This window comes from Colias croceus, chromosome 4, assembly GCF_905220415.1.
Source record: "Colias croceus chromosome 4, ilColCroc2.1".
NCBI lineage: Eukaryota > Metazoa > Arthropoda > Insecta > Lepidoptera > Pieridae > Colias > Colias croceus.
Window position 1 is genome coordinate 169,348 of NC_059540.1, and position 16,791 is coordinate 186,138.

The window sequence follows — 16,791 nt, forward strand, 5'->3', positions numbered from 1 at the left end:
CATCAAACCTATTTAATAAATAGCACATCTAAATAATATGTAGCAATTAATAATATCAAATCTTTTTTATTTTTTACTTTTCCGTTTTTGAAGTCGGTTGTTTTTAACGCAGTTAATTTTATTTTAATATTAAATATTCAGGTGGGCGAAGCTGCTGAAGGAAAGCCAATAAATAGGTTCTATTTTTCAATATCAGCAAATAATGTCGATGACTTTTTATCATAAGGATTTCCATTTAGATTCCTTAATTATTGAGGAAATTAGTATATAATAGTAATTCAGTGATTATAACTTTGATTAGATTTTATTTTTATCACATTTTCCTACTTTTTGTAGATTTTTATAGAGCTTATTGATTGTTAGCCACATTGTTAGCGGATCGGGAATCATTTTATTATCTTTATTTTCCAAGGTGAAGGATATTCAACAAGTAACTAGGTACAATAATATATAAAATACTAGCGGTCCGCCCCGGCTTCGCCCGTGGTACATGTTTACGTTTTCTCTACATAAGAACCATCCTCGTACTTCAAGGAATATAATAAAAAAAGAATTATCGAAATCGGTTCAGCCGTTCTCGAGTTATGGAATTACAACGAAAAGTGGCATTGATTTTTATATATTAGATTGCGTTTATTTATAGGAGTGGTACGTTGAACAATTATTGATATTGAATGTATTGCAAAGGCCAAAGCGATTTTATTTATTTGTACAAGTTTGTATTTTTCTATTATAGATTGTATCTATATTCTATACAATTTGTAGCGAAGATTTAAAATGATTGGTTTCAACACTCGATCCTAAATATTAAAGTTAATGGAGCGAAGTACTTATTAATAAAAATATAGGTACGGCATATAGTAATGCAACAGTAGTTAAGTATTTTCTTATATAAGAATTAGAATGTTGTAATATAAGAACTATTTATTAGAAGATTTTCCTAACCGGAATTGAGAATTGCGATTTTCTTTTAAAAAGATGGTTAAACGAATTTTGGTACCTATTGTAGAGTACTCTCCTATCTATGCATGTAGTACGAATATTTATTTCTTATCGCATTTGGCATCATTAGCAGCCTTTTAGCAGCAGTGCACACAAAACAGGCACTTTTATTGTATTTTTCGAATGAATCTCTATTGAAAATAAAGCATGGTCGACGGTGCAGTTTTCATAGTCAACTATGAAAACGTTGTTCTAGTAGTATTCTATTCACTTCTATAAATACACAAATTATATTTTTTAATATTAGTAGATATCCAGGTATAGATAGAACTGGGGTGTCAGGCCACGTGCCAGGTCCGCCGAGGCAGACAATACTATTCATCTTAACCCAATAACAACTGCTTTCATTATCCGCTCGGAATAGACTGACGCAATCGTTGGAATTTTAAATAATTCCAGAAATGTCTACGCAATAAATTGCTTCTCATAATGGTAGACAGATTCAGAGACAATTGGGCCCGATATAAACATTTTTGGGACTGAATATATGAGGTTAAACTTAGAGCTCAATTACTCATAGTCTTAATTGCTTACATTAGAAGTTTCTGGAAACGTTAACTCAAACGTATACATAGTATTTTCATTCGATGTTTGGTTTAGTTAGATATATACAGATTATAATCTTTTTAAATTATAGTAGTTAGGTACATATTTGCTATCTGGTAATAACACAGGTAATGATGTGTATGAATGATTAGGTATTTAACAAAGCAATAGTACATTGTTAGGGATGCAATTTATGTGATTATTTGTTACATTTTTAACCGTCTATTTCTGTCCGTTATAATCACACTGAGAATAAGAAGAAATTAATAGAGAAGCATAAATAAATATTTAATCAAGTCATAATCCTTTTTCAATTTCACAACGGACCAGCTGATAAATATTCATCAACCATTTTCTACAATAATCTGATATCCCAAATAAGGGCCTGGGTAATTTTATCTCACCTAGTTTTATACATTATTGTCCCTTAGGGAATAGCCTGAATGGGTTGATAACTTTCAGTTTTAAAGATGAAAGTTTATTCAGGTTTTTCGTATGGATGATAAAAGTTAAATTTAGTATAGGCTCTATCTTAGACCAACAATAAAAAAAATATATTTTCTCTGAAATTAAAATAATAAGTTTTCATGCTTTAAGACAAGTATAAACATTAATATTATGTAAGTATAATTTAAATGTTATCATTGCAGGAAGGATTCTACTTATTTTTAAAACTTTGAAACAACAGGATTGCTTACACATTGATCATTATCTCTTAATTTATTCCGATCATAATATTTAAATGTTAAAGTAACTGAAATACCTTGGTATTTACTTAACCAAACGCGTGAGTGGCGGTACATAATGTTATCAAGCTATGAAGTTGATACGACGATAACTATCAGAATAGCTGTATGCACTTGTTAACAAATAACTCTTATTCATAACACAGATAGTATAATTATTATAATACTATACTAGTACCAATGTTCATTAAAAAATGACTAAAATACATTTTTGTCTTGAAAATTAGTATGCAGGTACCTATTGAATTTGAATGACTATAGAAGATAATATGAAATACATGCTTATTCAAAGAGCAATTTTAAAACAAATTTCTTTGTCTTACAAATTCGAGATGGTATAGGTATGTAGAACGAGTAGGCTACAATTGATGGTCCGTTGTTAGCACAATGCTTTTGTTTTGAGTTTAAACTTATGACGTCACACGGTAGTTGCAAGGCCGGACCATGACTCGAGATTGGCTGCTAATTAAGGCGCAGGACATACGTAGACGAGGTCGAATTTTGCCTGTAATGATCCTCGATTCTTGAACAAAATAGGAATTAAAATATTCGCTTATGTCAGAAAGCTTTTGAAGGAATATGATAGTAACTTTTTCATTCTTACATATTATTTAGCAGGTAAATAGCAAATGGTACCTATTTTGAAAATAAAACATTGTTTATTAATTAACCAGCTCATTACAAAAAAATTATAGATAGCCAATTCTTTACAAATATTGTTACTTCTCTCTTTATATAATCAACTAGCTGCGCTCTGCGGTTTCACCCGCATGGCTCCGCTCATGTTAGTCTTAGCGTGATGATATATACCTTATAGCCTTCCTCGATAAATGGGCTATCTAACTCCGAAATAATTTTTCAAATTGGACCAGTAGTTCCTGAGATTAGCGCGTTCAAACAAACAATCAAACTCTTCAGCTTTATAATATCAGTTATAGATTGGCTGGTGCGAGGGTTCACGGTGGATGTAATTGCGCTCAGCGGTGCACGGTTAGACTCGTTAATATCGCGTGTTTGTTTGTTTTTGTTTCTGTTTATCGAGCTAATGTGTTTGTACAACATTTTATTACTTGTACAAAATATACTTCTGTTTTAAATATAACTGGAAAGGGAATCAGCTGTTTGTTAATCTTGTAAATGAATTTTTTACGAGATGTTTCATTGAAACTTAGGCTTTAATAAATACAGGAATAGTGGAAGAGATTACTAATTGTCATATCTTCTTCACGATGCGTCCTCTTAGGTCAGGGAACAGTTTGGTACAGCAAAAACCTTCATATTGTCATCTTCATAAATTCCAAAGGGTATATTATATTAATAAGTTTTTATATAGTACGGGGTGACATTGACTGGTGTGCATGAGCTGCATTCAAATGTAGGAGTTAGCTGACGTGACGACGTGACGGCGTGACGGCATCGAGGGTTAACTGTCACGGTCGTGTGACGGCCTTGCGTGACACTATGGGGGAATTATAATACCCAAGGTTTTTGATAAGAGAAACATGCAGGATGTGTTAACGAGGCTAAACTTGTCGAAAATAATTAATGATAGTGGAAACTGGAAAGTCCATAAGCGCAAAATACAGATTAAAGTTTTATTTATTATGAGTTCAGTTCTCTAATCAGTTTTCTGCTAGATTCAAATGTTATGAAACACAATTGAGTTTTCTTTTATTTATTTATAATATGATCTTATACTTGAAGAATAAATATCTTCAATTACTTTTACAGTATGTTACTTAATAAGTATATATAATATTAATTACAACACTACTTAGTTGTGAATAACTATGTTAATATATGTAATTAAACTAAGAATCAACACGATCTACACTGTAAGCTTCTAATCAGAATCACACAGCTTCACGGTTAATAGATAATTTATGTGTAATAATAAATGTCGGCTATTTATATGATTATTTGAATAATCTCGGTAAACAATGTAATGGCGCCGTTTGATCGTAATTCACATCACTCGATTGCTCTCAGCTAATTGCCGCAGTTATATATGGAATAGTTATTTTTATACGGAACATTATCTTGTGGTCTAAGGAACATTGTCATAATGTTTGTCTTGTGGTTTAAGAGCGGTCAACCCGTGCATCTCTCCATACAAACGCTTGTACGTGATTATGGCGTTGTATAGGATCTTTCTTTGAATTTTTTTTAACTAAATGGTATCCTCTGAACTATACCTAGGTTTCTAATAAAACGCGAACTCAAAATTTGGAAAAACAAATGCAGTATAAGTCTCCAAAAATCTGCTTTTTGCACGAATTTTATCTGAATTTCAGGCGTTTTTATTGTACTTATTAATTATACCAGTAAAAAAAATATTTGGTTTTAAACCTTGCAAATGTAATGGAGATTCTAAATGTCAAACATTTTTGTAACAAACTTGTAAGGTTTACTAATAATCACGTATTTCTTGAAACAAGTTTTATAAAATTTCCGCACACTATTTATCATTCAATGTTATCGCGCTCTCAACTGCTTGTTGCGTGACGGTAAGAAGTATGCGGGGGACGAGCCGTGCAGGGTGAGACGCAGGAGTTGAAAGGCGTTCGGCTCGTTCCTCGGGAATTGTTAGTAGGTATTGAGTTTGTTGAATAAAATCGTTCGTAGTGAGTAAAACACAATTCACTAAAAATAACATGCAACTGCACAATTTACGTACCTAGTAAATTGTGCAGTTGCATGTTATTTTTAGTGAATTCTGTTTTACTTACTACGAACGATTTTATTTTTCACACCGGACACTGATTTTGCTTGCGAAAGGATAATTGATTTATATTGTGAAACGAACCTGGCACTAGTGAATACGGACACCGATTTTCTTATGATAAGGAAATAGACGACGAGATAATTTATTACCTACTAGCGGTCCGCCCCGGCTTCGCCCTTGGTACATATTTACGTTTTCTCTACATAAGAACCATCCTCGTACTTCAAGGAATATAATAAAAAAGAATTATCGAAATTGGTCCACCCGTTCACGCGTGATGCCGTGACAATGCGAAACGGGTTTCATTTTTATCTATACTAATACCACCTAATACATATTATAAAATTGAAGAGTTTGTTTGTTTGTTTGTTTGAACGCGCTAATCTCGGGAACTACTGGTCCGATTTGAAAAATTCTTTCGGTGTTAGATAGCCCATTTATCGAGGAAGGTTATAGGCTATATATCATCACGCTACGACCCCAGGAGTGAAGCCACTGGGGTGAAACCGCGCGGAGCAGCTAGTCACTACATAGTATAAAACAAAGTCGCTTTCTCTGTCCCTATGTCCCTTTGTATGCTATCTTTGAAACTACGCAACGGATTTTTATGCGGTTTTTTTTAATAGATAGAGTGATTAAATAGGAAGGTTTATAAATATAATAATATTAAATAGTGGAGAAGTACTGTTATTTTTGAGGTTTCTAATGTGATGTAAATAATTCCATTTTTTCCGCTTACATTGCAAACGCAGGCTGAACCCTACGAGTTTTATCAAAATAATGTACTAAGTATTGTACACATTGAAAAGGTCTACAGAAAAGTCCGTGATGGTATATGTCTATCTCTTATGGAGTTATGGATAACGCACAATTACTTTTTTTTGTCATTTACTTTTTACGACAAATAATGGCTAATTTTCGAAGCGATTTTAATCAATACAGCATTAATCCTTAACCAATTAAATACCTTGAATACATTGTTCATTTAATATAGATCTATATGGCCATTTACACCGTATGATTTAATTGAATATTTTCGAAGATATTACAGATTTAAAAATTGCGGGACGTAGCGTTTGCGGCGGTACCCGCGGCCGGCCGCCATTGCACCCGTGCGAAGCCGGGGCGGGTCGCTAGTATTATAAAAAAAATGAAACCCGTTTTGCGTTGTCACGGCAATTCTTTTGTTATTATATTCCTTGAAGAACGATGATGGTTCTTATATGGATAAAACGTAAATATGTACCACGGGCGAAGCCAGGACAGACTGCTTGTATAATATATACGTACCTATATAGACTTGTATTATGAAAAACGAGACATCGTTTTGAAAAATGGGTAAGTCGATTTTTCACATAATTATACAAGACCCAAGTAGGGACATAGCGAAATATAAATATACCAACTAGGTACTTAAACAGTTGCATACATTAGATAGTTATATACCTATTAGCTTGCCTTCTATCTGTTCATCATCTTCAACAGACACATTTTTCAAACAACAATAGATCTGTTACCTAACATACCTACTTATCTACTGATTTTTCAATTTTTCCGCAAGTATTTAAAGGAATTATCTTGATTTTGTTTACTTTTTATTTATTTATTTTTTTTTGCTTTGTATACCACATAGTGACTTGACTCATTAATCATGTTGTGTTATCCTGTAAATGTTTGTCACAATTGTCTTTTTTTTTTGTTATATTATGTACCCTAGCTCTAATTATTGTTGTGACTGATGTTGGATAACCTAAATAAATAAAATAAAATAAAAAAATAAAAATAAAATAAAATAAATTTTTACAGATAACACTCAGCCAAATTACCGAAAAAGTAATAAAAAAGCGTTTACGTCTCTCGGCTCGAAGGAAAAAATGTGGACCCACAAAACAAAAGAATAAACAAGCGTGAGTATTTATTATTTAGGTACCTACTCTTAGTACCTACCCACGCAGGTAATTTTCTATTGTAGATTGTTGCAAACAGGACGCAAGACATTAATTTATATAAAATCTATCTTAGTTTTACAATATAAACATGTATATATTGTATATATATATTTGGTTTATACACAAAAGAAATTTTTTTTTTATTTATCTAACGGACTAATTAGGTTTCTATTATTTTCTTTTCATGCCGTATAACATCATATTGTAACAGTATTAGGAAGGTAGGTACATATATATTCACAGAAAATGACCGAAGATTCCTATTACTTTATTACGTTAGATCAAACTACCTATATATAGGTATAAGTATTATTGAGTACGTACATTTCATGAGTTTTGTGATTCATATCACAAACCTACCTACACATTAGAGCAGATTATTATTACACCGTTGCAAGGTTGATCTTAAAAAGGTTCATATTAGGTTTTTTCGTAAATGTGAGTCCTTTTCGTTTTTAAAATAATTGTTCGTATATATAAAATTGCTGTACCTATGTGGCCGTGGGTACGAGCCACGAGGATATAGCATATAGCGCACTAATGTTTGTAATGTTTGTAAAGTAGGGGCTTGTGTGGACTGTGGAGTCAAGGTTTTGTACAAATCGCACAAAATTGTGACGTCACGGTACATAGGTATTAAAATTTATTTTATTTTCCAGGTTTTTAAATGAAAACAAAGAAAACATTGACAGTAATGATGTATCACGGCTTAGGTAAGGCGGAAAGCAAAGTGTATTATCAATATAATAATATATAAATGTATTTTGTAAAATTTTCAAAACCCTCTTTCAGTCTGGTGTTTGAAGGAAATCGGAATCATCTTGACAACTAGTACAAAGGGTTTTATTTATAGTCCTAGAATAATAAATATCTTACACAATTGTATTTAGACTATTTTATTAGACCAACCTGGGGGATCCAGCTGGAGGATCCTGGTGGACGACTTCACCTGTACTAAAATTGACCTGTATGAGTATAGTATACACGTAGGTTGTTTGTTACCTGTAAGATATCTGTAGGATAAGTATATTATATTTTGATTTATTGCCTGCCTAATTTCAACATACTCATAAGAGACAGACTGAATAGATAAATTATTAGTTAATCTGCTTTTACATATTACTGTTACTCCGTAACTAAAATACATTACACCTTTACATTTTTGTGCTCTGTATAACGAGCAATCCTATCCTATCCTACTATAATCCTATACCTATCCTATAATCCTATAATAATATTATAAGTTCCAAAGTATGTGAGGATGTATGTGTGTGTTTGTTACTCTTTCACGCAAATACTACTACTGAACCGATTACAATCAAATTTAGCGGGTAACTTGTGCCCACGTGTCCCTGTTAGTTTTGGTTTATATAGGTACAAAAGAAAAAAAAATAGGTATCTAACTGACGGACTAATTAGGTTTCTATTATTTTCTTTTCATGTTGTATACATAACAAGCGAAGCCAAGTGAAACTTGAGTGAATTTACAGCGAACTGGTAGACTCTTTGTGGGGTATCTACCTAATCAGATTTTTATCTACACTAATAATATAAAGAGGAAAACTTTGTTTGTTTGCTTGATTGTAATGAATAGGCTCATAAATTACTGGAACGATTTTGATGAAATTTGGCACAGACAATCTTTAGACCCTGAGAAAGAACATAGGCTACCTTTTATTGCGAAATATGTACCACGGGCGAAGCCGGGGCGGACCGCTAGTTACAAATATTTTTCGAAAATCTGTCTGAATTTCTTTGTTCGTTCATGAGATAGGTACCTACTTGCATAAAAAACGAAAAAGGTAATGTATGGTATGAATATTTTCCGTGTTGTAAAAATAGCTCACGTACGGTAAGTAAGTACCTCCAGTGCTAAAAATAAATAAAAACAAATTATGTTGATAAGCTCCAGCATTTCAGAGTAATTAATATACCTACCTACGAAAATATAGATAGCTAAATAACTATATTATAATAAAGCGCGCCGTACGATATCCACTAAGCGCCCAAACAACCGGTCCCGCGCGACCGATAGAAAAATATAATAATATCTATTGAGTCTCGTTTTACTGTTTACTCACGATCGACGGATCATTTTCATGAATGAATCGAGTGCGAGTGACCGGCCGCGGCGTAAGTTACCGAATGGCGAATGCTAACCTAGCGCTTAGGCGCTCTTTCTCTGTCTTTTCGCATTACCTCTTTATCTGACATTGTGCTGGATGAAACAACAAGCTTTTCGATCACGCTCGCGTTGAACATAGTGCCGCTGGGAAGGGCGCTCTTAAGTTTAACTTTTGATTATAGTTTAATATTTTTGTTGTTCTAGGGCCTTTTTGGGATAAGTAATTTACATTTCTCTTTAAATAGGTACTTTTTTAATTTAATTTAATCAAAAACAAGAATTTCAGAATTCGGCTATCTTCATTGTTACAACGCTCGCTCCGAGGTCGTTGACCAATGCAATCCATTAAATTTCTTTGATTTTCTCGTATGATTGTTGATTTTTATTTTCAATGGGTACGAGTATAACATTTTTGCCTGTGCCACATACCGTGTGTATGTGTGCGTGAACTTGACCCAGTGTGTGTGGCCCGCACAATGCGTTCCTTGTTGGGCTCGTCAGTTGTACTTCGATACTTTTGTAAAATGATATTAATGATTCGTTTATGTTTTCATTGAGAACACATGTAAACAAACGATGCAAACTGATTAAAGATATTGTATGTTTTCGCTGAATTACTGATTATGTTAGATGGAAATAATAATTTGGCCCAGATTTATACTAGGTACATACATTAAAAAGTGACTCGCATTCCATGAATTAATTTTTCACATGTTTAAAAAATATTAAATGCATTATTCCAATGTTCTTCAAATGAAATCACAAGTATTCTCGAAATTGCAGTGGCTATATTTTCTTCTGTTTTATTTTAAGTGCCACGTAAGTCATTATGAAGCGATTTAAATAATACATTTTCATTGAGGAAATAATTACCATTTTGCATTCATTACCACATCACAAGCCACGATACATTATGGCAAGTTACACAGTTTATGATCACTGTTGTCACAATGCCAATATTGCTCATTGTTTTCGTATAAAAACAACATTATATTTACTGCATTTCAATGGCCTTTGTTGATGGCATTCATGTTAAAGGTTCGTATTAAAGTTAAATGCGATTTAATGATGTCCGTTTCGTTTATATTGCATGCTTTTGTTTGCAGTCACTGACCATCAGATCATGTGTTTATTTTATGGTCTTGATTTTAAAGTAGTAATTGAAACGGATAAATCACTATCTAATATCTATCTAAGAATGGCTGAGTTAATGCATATTAATATTACCCAGTATGGCTCTACATTAAGGTACTTTTAATAGAATTAGCATTGGAATTTGTAAGTTTTATCAGAGAAATTGTGAAGAAGATGTAGAAACTATGTACCCCAAAAATGTTATTAGTTCTACATCAATGCTTCTTAATTATTTTGCTATAGTTTCAGCCCTTGAAAGAGCCACGGGATTTTTAGCTAGATGTTTTTCTTAATTATTTATTCGACTTTTACTTCGTAAAATTGTAGGAATTACGAATCAAAATATATATTTAAGTTTTTCAAATGATCACCTCGTTTCTAGTACAAATAGTTTTTCTTTACATTTTGTTTCAGCTGTTTACCATAAATTTAAATGTGACACAGCAAATACCCATGGTTTTTGTGCCGAATGGTAGAAGCAGTGTGTCAGTGGGCCACCGGGACCCGGGTGGCGACAGCATTGTCGTTGCTCGGTCAAGCGTGAACTGTTGGCGCAAGGTGGAGGCGAGCGAGGGTTTTAAGATACCATTAAATTCTTGAAATTGAAGGGAAGAATAATTATTAAAGAAACAAATGTTTTTATTTCTTTAATAATTATTTTTCTTGTTAGAAAATTCGAGAGCTTTAAGCTTGAGTTACACAGCAAGTATATGAAAAAAAACGTTGTTAAAATATCTACTTCTCTTACTAATTCACAGGTTCCACCAGAAGGAAGATGCTCAGTTGTAGAAACACAGAAATAAACAATTTATTCGACGTATAATAATTTATAAAATTATTTGATTTGTCAACGAGCATTTTGTGTGACTAAACAGTTTAAAGTTTATATCTCTTAACGATAACCTGATTTAATTTTTATGGTTTAGTCGCTTCTGCTTGTGACTTGAAAATAAAGACGTACGCAAGTAGCGGCACGTACAATATTGCACCAATTATTATTATTGTTATCGAGACGCGATCCCAACTGCACAGCCAATGCCGTCATCAACATTGTTTCTTTATTTATTTTCCGGAAATAAACATAATTACCTACTTTAAGATATTATTAGAATCCCTGTTATTTTATGATAGAGTTTATGAGGACAACAAGTGATAACTGCGTTAAAAACAACCGACTTCAAACTTGCACTTGCAAAATTTACAAATACCTATAACAGACAAAAATGCTCATAAAATAAAAACTACTGGGCCTATTCGAATAAAATTTTTATGGGACCAATTCGACACCATCCCGCATCGAACAAAAAAAGAATCACGTAAATCGGTTCAGAAACCTCGGAGTAATCGGTGTACATACATAAAAAAAAAAATATACCGGCCGAATTGATAACCTCCTCCTTTTTTTGAAGTCGTTTAAAAAAATATTATGCTAACACTATCTATGATTAATTAAAAATAAACAGCAAATATTTGTGACGGTATGCAAGAGAAAGTGGTATGTTGAATAACATTATATTTTGAATTATTCAACGTTATTATCTTATAATATAGAAAATTTATTTTTATAAATAGAGCTTTATATTACCCTGACATTTTATCAATGATTTATTAAAATTATAGTATGCACGTAAGAATTAAAACGGAACAATTGCCATCAACATGGGCTATTAATATAATTAATGAGCCCAGAGAAATCTACAATTAAACACATACAAATATGGCATTTTCAATCTTAATGTTTAAGAGAATTCCAGGTTATGACACAGAGTCGCTTGAGGCAAGGCTGCACGTTGTCAAGGAGGACGACTACTTAAGGCCAGCTGGGACGCAGTCTCGCAGAGATGGACAAAAGAAATGTATTATTCATTGAATGTTTAACTTTGATTAAAAAGCTCGCCTATTTTAATATTTTTATTCCACTATTATGAATAATGTCGATGCTCTCTTTGTTTTCGCAGTGATTTAATCTGAAATAGATGCGTTTAAAATACAAGGAAGTATGTAGAGCATGAAAGTCTCTCTTTTTTATTTATTGTTAACGGAACATAACGCAAGATTATACATAAACATGACACAATGAAAACAGTGATAGCGAACTTAAAATTCTGCACTGCACTTGCACGCAGAGAATTATAGTAAATATGGAAAGTGCGACTAATCTAATAATAATATAAACAATTATTTATATAAAATTATTTATTATCGTAGCTGCAATCTTGCTTCCTTCTTTCAATAATTTATATTTCTACATAACAAGATCTTTCAACATCTTACTGTATCGAAGCTGAGTTGAAGTGAGTATTAAAGTATTTATGGGCTCGTTATTCAAGCGAACTTGAATCTAATTAAAAGGAAATGCCTGCGAAATGCGAATGGAGAAAACGTACTAATACACTGAAAGTGGATCGAATGTGTCTAACCTGATGATTTGTACAGTAGTACTGTTGTCTGTAAATATTAAAGAAAGCAGTTAGACAAATAATAGCACAATACATAACAGGAACAGATTTTAATGAATTTTGCTTACTTGAAAAAAGATAAAAAGTTAAAATATTCAAAAACTTACAAAAAAGGAGCCTGGTTGGGATACTTTATTAATCCAAGAAAAATAAGGTTATAATGCAACGGATGTAATAAAGCCAAATGATAAAAATTCAGTATAAACCCCATCACGCTGGGTGGGATCCGCCTAATCCCAGATTACGTCTCGTAAACAGCCCCACACGGTGATAACTCGTTAAATATTTAACTCATTAAGGTTTGAGGTTATGCAACAAAGGAGGAGAAATTAAAACGTAATTGCTCTGTACACCACATCCATGATCCAAGCTTATGATGTCGTAAAAGGTAATTGAAAATACGGTTTAAAATTTACTGGTATGATGAACATGAAAGTAAACTAGCCTTTGGCGCCAGGCATCGCACGCTTAGTTTAAAATCTAATAAAAACATACTAAAACCTTCATAGAGAATCACTCTATCTATTAAAAAAACCGCATCAAAATCGGGGGACTCACAGGGACAATGACTTTGTTTTTTACACGGTATTGAAGTCGACCCATTGCAAATGGACTAAAATTTCAAAAGAAATTTGTCATGAGGAAAAAGCTGAGATAGAGAAATTCCCGAGTTCTTATTATTGTTTAAGTATTTCGATAAGACTTTACTTACCATGATTAATGGGCGTGTAATAAATTGATATTATCGGCGGACGTCGCAGAAGATGACAGACCATACGCGGTCGGCTTCATTGATTTTACAATAAATAAATAAAAGGAAGATATACATTAATTATAATAACATTTTATTTATGGCTTTATTTCTTTGACTTATAATAATAGTATTAAAACTAAAATTCAAAGATTTATTAATTCAATTAGTTTTCTTAATTTAGAGGCGCTTTTGAATCTCTAATAATTATTTACCATCAGTTCTGAAAGTACCATTCTTAACTTAGTAATAAAAGTAAATACAATTTAACGCAATAGGCAGACAATCAGGCCTGGGTCCAGTCGTGATAAGCTCATAAGCCGAGGTTAATCCGTCAACAATCCTGCTCTCTCCCCTCCCCCTCCCTCTTCCTCCTGTCTGGTGTTGTTACTGCACTCGATGGTAGACTCAGGTAGATTCTAAAACTACACTAATTTTACCTAAACCTTTTAAGGAGGAATGACTTGGGAAATTTCAAATTATGGGCACAAAATCCTGAAATTGGGAAACATGTTTTAATTATTTTTACTCAAAATCAATCAATAGGTTAAATATAGACAGTCTCCTGACTTTATAAGTACTTTTTAATAAGTTATTCAGATATTAAAATCCGGTAACGTTTCAGTTTAGTTTACTAGTCATAAACTATAGATTGTAATTGTATTTATATCGGCTTCTTCTGTTGTCAATACTATGTTGTCAATACTATGTTAAAAAGTTTAAGACCTGTACAAATTGTTTGCCCGCACAATATGTAAGCTGTAAAGGCTATAACTTAAAGCAACTTAACGTCACCTCTATGTTACAAAGCCGGCGAGTACACAATACCTACTTTCATAACTTAGGGCCGTAAAGTTCAGGTGTTATGTTGACATGATTAGGGCTTAGCTAGTTATTTATTGCTTATTTACTTGAGCTCGTGAGATGATGTAGTATAAAAATATATTATGATTATATTAGGCTCTGTAAGATGGTTTATTTTATAATTTTATTACGGAATAAAAATAATGGATCAAAAGAATTTTTCGCTGTTTTAACAACGAGGTAGAGAAGTATTCTTAGATATTAAGTAAATTAAATTATTCAAATAAAAATTATTTCACATTCAGAATAAATAAGAAGTATATAATATAACGAAAGTTATTATAAACAAAAGGGCAATAATAAATAAATAATCTTATTTCCGATGTTTCGAAAACTTATTCGAAGTATAATCATGCGTATTACTAGCACAAAAATGTCTTTGCGTTTAATGTTCTACAATGTATAAGATAGTAGCGGAAACATTCCATGCGAAACTAAACCACTTAGTTTCTGACGACAAAGGGAAAGACAAAGAAAAAGGAACGAATGACACTTGAATTATTTATGCGTTGGGAGTTATCCCGGATAAGTGATGGGTCAAGGAGAGGCCTCCAGAGTCCAGATGGATTCCAATCAAAGCAGACAATTATCTTGTATCAATACTCCGTCTCAATTACAGCTTTGCCAAACAAATTGAAGGCACTGATCCGAAAAATAAATGTTTAACGGGTAACGGGTTTTGGTTATTATTTCAGTGTTACTGAATTCACGACGTCGTCGCTAGATTTTTATATTTTACAGTATATTTACAGTTTATCGGTGTATTTGTAGATCTGCTACTTTCCTTCGTGCTAATAAATTGTTTTAGTCTCATAGTTTTGTATAACATTTGTTATTACAATACAAATTAAATGGTAAGTACGAAGCTTCAAATTCTTGCGTCAATGTCCCGTTTCTAATCAAAAGCAATTCGTTTTGTCTATGGTTGGTTAAATCTTTACGTATATAATAGATGTAATTTTAGAAGTTAATGTTTGTAAGAAAACTGATACTAATCATTCTACAGAATTGTATTAATAACTTTTAATTTGATTCCATTTTTTTATTAATTAATTTTATTGCTATTTTCATATATTATTTCAAGTCTTAGTAACGTCACAATGTATGTTTTAGAAACCAAAGCGAGGTAGTTAATTCAATATTCGCAAGGTGAATGAAGCCAGTGTCGCAAACTATGCCACCGACTCCGTATCATGTCGCGAGTTGCCCAAGCTATATCAACTTCGCCTGGAATGCTGCTCATAGTTAGATCATGATTAAAATTCATGTCATAATAATATCAAAGCATAAATTGAATATTGGTATTTTGTTGCATAAAGTTGTTCACTTACTTTTGGTTATAAATTTAATAATATGAGTATTTATATATATGTATTCTTTATGTATTATATATTGTTGTTTTACTGGCAGAAATGCAATTAAAAAAAATACAGCAGCGAGGTAAAGGATAGGATTAGGGCAGACCACGAATAAATATAATATACGTACTAAAATAAATAGGGTCATGTTGGATTATCTTCGTTAATTATTTTCCTATTCTATTGTTTAGTTAAATGATTTTTAACTTTATTTCCCACAACATTGATTTTATATAAATCATTAATGTGTTTTAATTGATCTTATTTTAATTGTCAATCTGTCCACGTAACTGGCAGGAAGTGGCGGTCTCTCTGAGGATTACCATGTATCATTAATTACCATTTATTTATGGTAATATAAAGCACATCTGCTCCTCTGGACGTCATTTGGTTGCATGTATCAAAATATTATAAAAGATTCAAAGAAAACATGTGAATAATTGCTAAAATATCTGAGGATAGACTAAATTGAAAGGTAAATATTTTTAAGTGCTTTTCCAATTCGTTATTCTAATCTGAAATATTAGGTGTTAAAGATATGTTACCAGGAGGCAAAATTTCTCTGAATTGATTTTATCCTATTCATGTCAGACTTCAGTTTCTTATTACATGCCCTTAAATAGTTTAATAAGTTTGTTTGTACACACCAAGAACAAAAGAAAGCTAAAATATTTTTTAAATAATCAAGAATACATTTCATATCTACTAACCTTCCAGGAATTCCTTTCACCAAAAAATCTCTGTTTTCTCTAAAAACAGAATTACTCATGTTTTTTGAGCCAACAAATACGGATAAGTATTAGCTTTTATCTTCCAATTTACAGGACTTAAATATTCAATGTGGAGTAATATAGCGTATCAGGAATATTGTTTTTGCCTGTTTGTGTGGAGTGTTCGCTTGAGCGGTTCTTGTGGCGCTGGCCGTCTCGCTGCATGCATCATGCTGCATGCTTGTCATGCTTCGGTGCACAGATATGCATGCCTTGAGCAATGTTGACACTGAGCACAGAGAACTATCCATAGGTACTATAATTATTAAGCTGAAGAGTTTGTTTGTATGCTTGAGGGCGCTAATCTCAGGAACTACTGGGTCGATATTTATTTATTTATTTATTTTCTACATACATAGATT

General features: G+C 32.4%; 1 long non-coding RNA gene across 1 annotated transcript; it reads left to right on the forward strand.

The window, feature by feature from the left end:
* The first annotated feature begins 5,608 nt into the window (after positions 1-5,608).
* On the forward strand, positions 5,609-7,853 carry LOC123691458. Its single transcript, XR_006751401.1, has 4 exons — positions 5,609-6,357; positions 6,826-6,926; positions 7,628-7,681; positions 7,761-7,853. It is a non-coding gene; the product is annotated as an uncharacterized LOC123691458 (long non-coding RNA).
* Positions 7,854-16,791: the final 8,938 nt, after the last annotated feature.